Here is a 6459-nt window from a genome sequence, read left to right as displayed (position 1 = left end):
CGACAACACAAGGAAATAACACAGGGTAAGCTTATTGAATTTAATTCACAAGTCATTCATACACATAGCATTTTAACATTCATAAAAATATCACAACACTTAAAATCAGCTCAAACTCTCATAAGACAGACCGTCCGGACTGTATGAATCCATGTATCTACAGGCGTTCGTGCACCCGGGTGATGTGATAACTGGAAACACTCAACAACTGCCACCCGAGGTTAGCCCTATCAGTCCAAAGTACTCATTAGGACTAGGACCTCCTGCCGTTCCCACACATGACCTACTCCCCTCTACTTGAGGACGAGTACTCACGGAACATCAGGATGAACTGCCATCAGCAGATTTACCATGGTCATACTACACAACTTCTCATATTCAAATCATAGAGACGTTCCTCCTTGGAACGCTCGTTCAAATTCCATAATCATAGTTTCATCTCATATATCGTTCACACATTATACAATTCCCTCTAAATCACATTTTCATTCTTAGTTCCACTTTCATAAAAAGACGAGCGTTTAGCCCCCTTCATAATGAGGACGAACGTTAACATGATACCAAGAGATACTCGTTTCTGAAAGAAAGAAAACGAACGTCTTTCCAAGGACGGACGTCATGACCACTTGAATCAGTTAAATGGGCTGACTCTAGAACGATTCAACTGATACTTAGAATAATTTAAATTCAAGGACTTTAGATCGAATCCAAATGAATAAGACATCACAAGGCTTTTAGATATTGATAACGAATACAAATTTATAAAAGATATTAACCGCCAGTCAATGACCGAACGCGGTAATGGATATTTATTTACTGTTTGGACGAACGCTATTTTCATACGTTGGGAATTCAAGTGTAAGGACGAGCGTTCGGTATAAGACCGAGCGCTACCCATAACGAACGCTCTGGGTCGAGACCCGTCGCTGATGCGAAATATTAATAGAAACAGAAATTTATAAGGTAATCATAGTGAATAGAATTATTTATGAATGACTAAGTATATAAGGTTGTATTTTTCTAAGCTTCTCACTTTCTCGCATAACACTCAGAGTATCTACGTTTGGCCGAACGCTCAAACGTAAGACTAATAGAAGAGGGCATTCGTCCTAACACAGTATTCTTTCCAAATGAAAGAATTCTGTTTTCAAGGAAAGTACAAAATACCGAACGGTCAAAGACCGTTCGATAACGAACGTTCATTTTCATAGTATTTCATATTTCCAGTTTCAATTACAGTAACTCATTTTTCAGTATAAACCTTCATGCATTTAATTACGCATATCATAGCACATTTCATAAATTTCACATATCATCTCATCATCCAGATCATACATCAAAGATTAATCATACAGATTTCATACTTCATAATTTCACATACTTCATACAGCATAACACATACACATGAATTAAAATTAATAAGCTTCCCTTACCTGGATCTGTAGTGAACGAACGTCCTAACGCGAAATCCCGAATTCACCCAACTATCACTTCTATCCTCAGACTACTCAACTTCTTGCAAATTAGAACAAATTCCAGAATCAAAACTTGATTCAGATAAATTGAATGCATGTAACCATATTTGGTTTTGCATGAACCCTAATAATGAACAGCTAAGGGACGAACGTACCAGAATTCAAAACTTGAACTTGTTCGGTTTGATGGAAAGCTTATGACGTCTGGATCGTTTCTACGGTCTCTGAAATTGGATCGGAGAAGAAGAAGGTAAGTTATGGTAGAGAGAAGATGGAGGTTCTAGAGAGAAGGCAGAGAATTTGGAAATCAAAGGTTTAGGGAAGAAGACGAAGCATGCAGAGAAGTGGGAGAGTGTTTTTCAGAAAAGTAATTTCTCTCCCCACGTAGGACGAACGTCCATTCACCTGCTGCCACTTGGATTCCACTAACGTTTTCGAATGTTCCAAAGTGACACTTGGCAGCTGCATGCAGAATGAGTGTGAGTGCGTTTTAATGGCACTGCACGTGTGGCGAGGGTGCATTAAATGGTGCTCAGAACCTTTCTTCAAAAGGTAAGTAATACCTTGCACTCCATGTTTTACTGAGTTTTGAACATGTCTCTGTTACGTTGTTTCTAAGTTTGCATATGTTTAGTTCAATACATTCATAGTGTTGTGGATATTTGTAAATACCCTTATACACATCAACATCCATCTCTTCATCCTTACGCCTCACGGCCAGTACCTTTCTTCTTCACTTTCATTTCCAATCATCAACACCTCACGGCCAACACCCAGGATCTTCATCCTTATTACCTCACGATCACCATCTTCATCCTTATACCAGATACACGACCATGCCCATCATCTTCAACGCCATCCATCATTCATCTCCAACACCTTATACTATCCAACACCACCTCTAGCGTCATCACGTTCATCTCCAACACCATCTCCATCATCATCATCTTCTTCTTTCATATACCTCACATCCATCATCTATCCTACACTTCTCAAATCACTCTCCAACCCCTCTGCTCCTCTCACCCGTAACCATCCCAACCGCTTGTTTCTTCTTCACAGCTCACTCACTACTTCCATCATATTTCCCATCATCATCCTGCTTCCATCATTGACCGGACACTGAACCTTATACACGGCCAACATCAATCTTCAATCAATACCCCCCTCACACGCAAAACTCTCAATTCCTTCAGCACACTCAAAGCCAGAGAACCCACAATTTTCCTATCTTCCATTCACTCTCACGCTCTTCTCTATTCACTCAACAAAATCACACCCTCCAAAACCAATTCCCCCCATCACGCGCATCACAGAAAACCATCTTCTTCCTCTGCCTTCATCTCCGATTCCTTCGAGTCATCAACACCCATCATCATTATCCTCTCCGCCCTCAACATTCACCTCCGCCCACCGCGAACCACACCAAACCTGCAAGAAATCTAAGAAACAACCCCACCCATCCCCAAATCACTATCAATAGCCGCCACCACCACCATCGTCGTCGGTGACTCCTTCAGTTCGAAGCGGCGGCGCCTGGAGCCAATCGCGGAAAAGAAGCCTCCGCTAGATGACTCGCGGTGGCTGTTCCAGCGGCTGTAGATCGACGAGGATGAGATCGAGCTCCTTCAAGGGTTCCTGGACTACACCTCTCAGAGAGGATCCTCTCACCACTTTCAACATCCATCACGCGAGAACGAGAGAGGAAGAGTTGGAGCGGCGGCCGGCGAGGGTCTCGGCGGTGAGCGGAGGCGCTTGCGACGTCTTGGGCCGCTACTCGCGGTGGCCGGCTTTTGCTGGAGGTGAGGCGTGGTGGCTGCTCTGGCCGAGATGGACAGCGGGGAACCTCGGGTCTCTGGGGAGTGTTTGATCTGAGTATGGTGAGGAATGAGGGAAGATGCTGAACCCCTAGGGGATTCTAGGTTAGAAACCACCCGGGTGGGCCAAGCCCAAAAATAAACGCACGGCCAGGAACCTTCAGCCTTTTTTGAACGTCCTTTCGTAATCTCTGCCCAACGAGCGCTCGTCAACCAGCCTTTTACGAACGTACGTTCGTCATCTCTTCCATACGAACGCTCGTCCTTCAGCCTCTTACGAACGTATGTTCGTCATCTCTCCCCAATGAACGCTCGTCCTCCAGCCTTTTACGAACGTACGTTCGTCATCTCTCCCCAGTGAACGCTCGTCCTTCAGCCTTTTTCGAACGTCAGTTTGTAATCTCTCCCACGAGCGATCGAACGTACGTTCGTCATCTCTCCCCAACGAACGCTCGTCTTTCGGCCCCCTTCCACCACGTCCGTTCGTCATCTCTCCAATGAGCGCTCGTCATCCGGCCTCTTTCCCAACGTTCGTTCGTCACCTCCCAACGAACGCTCGTTATGCTGAACCCTTTCCCAACGTCCGTTCGGCCACTTCCACGGACTGCAAGGTAGCTTGCGACGGACCGTTCGGCACCCCTTTCTCATTATTTGCTTTATTTTTTTATTTACTTTATTTTATTTTATTAATTTTTATTTTTTTATTTTTTTTATTTTTATTTTATCTTTTATTTATTTATTTTATTTTATTTTATTTTATCTATTTATTCTAGATATCTACTTATCCTAAAATATATATTTAATAATACAATATTTATAGCTTAAATAATTTTTTTTTTACGAAAATATACGTCGTAAAGGATTCTAGCGCATGTGTGATCGCACGCATCGTCCTTGTGCTGTGAACCTTTTCTCTTAGAAAAATACAAAAAAATACATTTTAAAGGTCAGGCACACGTGTAACCGCTCGCATCGTCCTTGTGCTAAAACCTTTTCTTCCTTTTTTATAAAAATACCAAAAATATATTTTAAGGTTCTAGCACATGTGTGATCGCACGCATCGTCCTTGTGCTAGAAAACCCCTTCTTTCCTAAAAAATAAAAATTAAAATATACGTTTTAAAGGATTCTAGCGCATGTGTGATCGCACGCATCGTCCTTGTGTTAGAAGCCCTTTTCTTTTTCTTACATAAAAATTACAAAAATACCAAAATACCCTTTTTCAAACAAACAACCGACCTTTGCTAGAACTATGTGATCCTTGATTCTCCATCAAAAGTGGAGATACGTAGGAGCAAGGCTAGTACTTGTCAGGTTCACTTCCCAAAAATCCAAAATCATTTCCAAACAAAATTCTCAAACAATTTCCTAAACAAAATTTCCAACACAGTTTCAAAAAGAACTACGTAACCCTGATTTCTCATTTTGAATGAGAATACGTAGGAGCAAGGTCAATCCTTGTCGGGCCCAAAAAACTAAAAAAATATATTTTGTTTATTTAGAATTTTATTTTAGGGAATAGTTAAACATTTTGAAAACCACATCATATTCGTGCATTTAGTTAAAGGTACTGCCTTCGGGCAGGCGTTGTAGGGTGCTAATACCTTCCCTACACGTAACCGACTCCCAAACCCAGAATCTGGTTTTCGTGGACCGTGTCTTATTATTTTATGGTTTTTCCGTAGTTTTCCATAATAAACTATGGTGGCGACTCCAAAATCTCTTTTCAAAACTTGTTTTTTTTTGGATCGTCGTCCCGTCACGATTCCGGTTGCGACAGTGTGCTTCCAAAAATGGGATCACTTCATTTGTGTTGTTTAATATGTACATAAGTGCTTGCATCAATTCTTCACGACTTTTCGTCACCACATTCACACCTCGGATGCTTTTTGTTGAGAGGGTCGCACCTCACACAAAAATTGATTGCATAAAAGAATGCAGTATAGTACTAGGAAGTGACTCCTAGGTCGTCTCTCAAGGACCAAATGTGGTTCGAGTAATAGGCCGAACACATTAGAGGGGGGGTTTTGGGAAAGGTTTGTGAATGCAATTGAACTAAAAAAATGAAAATTAAACACAACCAAATATAAATAAAAACATTAAAATGAAAACTACAACAGAAAAATATCCAAACACAATTCAAGGTGTAAAAATGCAACGGTTACACTAAAACATTAAATGCAAAATATTGTCATCCATCCTACACATTCACCACCAAAAAGAAGAAAATCAATTCAACATATAATATAAAATATTTTAAGGCAAAAGAAATAAAAGAAAATAAAACTTCTCTAGCGTGACCCATTCATCTATCAAAAGAAATTGAAATTTGCAATTGCTTCTAAAAAAATTATGGCCTTTGTCGTGACTCTTCCATTCCATTCAAAGAAAATTGAAATAATTGAAATGCTTCCCTTTATTCCTCTTTGGCCGTGACACCTTCTCTTAAATTACAACTACTACTCCTATTTAATCTTCATTCTTAAAGAATTAAAAGAAATGCAACAAGTGGGCCACTTCTTCTTCTTTCATGTGAATCACCAACAACCCATCCACTTTTGCTTTCTAAAGTGGATTCTTCTCCACATGGCAGCTACATTCTCCACATAAATAAATCAATGACTCTCCTCTCTCATCCATTCCCGTCTAGCACAACTTAAAAGAAAGAAAGAAAACTCCAAAATGTTGAATCACCATCCAAATTAAATCACGTGACAGCAGCAACACCATTTCTCCATGCCAAACCGTGACAGCTTCTCTATCTAATCACTCTACTACTATTCTCTAAAGAAAGAAAGGGAGAATTAAATAAAAGCAAGGCTACTTCCTTCCAGCAGCCGTAACAGTGTGCACAGCTTCCAACTAAATTAAAATGCACTTTTCATTCAATGAAAAATTAAACAAACATTCCTCATGAATCATCACCGAACAACACTTAGAAAGAAAACAATATATGCTTGGACAGTAGAACCAGAAATGAAATGAGTCATTTTGCTTCAACCTCTAATAAAGTGAATCCAAAAGGTGGGTGGCGGCATGTACTCTTTCCTCCAGGCCGTTCCCGTGACACGCTGGATGCTACGTGCTCCAAGTCTCCACTCTCAATCTCCGTGTGCTTAAACATACTTCTTCCATCTCATCATCACTAACCCGTCAGCTCTTCATTTC

The sequence above is a fragment of the Vigna angularis genome, chromosome 10 (genome assembly GCF_016808095.1).
Source record: "Vigna angularis cultivar LongXiaoDou No.4 chromosome 10, ASM1680809v1, whole genome shotgun sequence".
Classification (NCBI taxonomy): domain Eukaryota; kingdom Viridiplantae; phylum Streptophyta; class Magnoliopsida; order Fabales; family Fabaceae; genus Vigna; species Vigna angularis.
Note: the sequence above shows the minus strand (reverse complement) of the source record.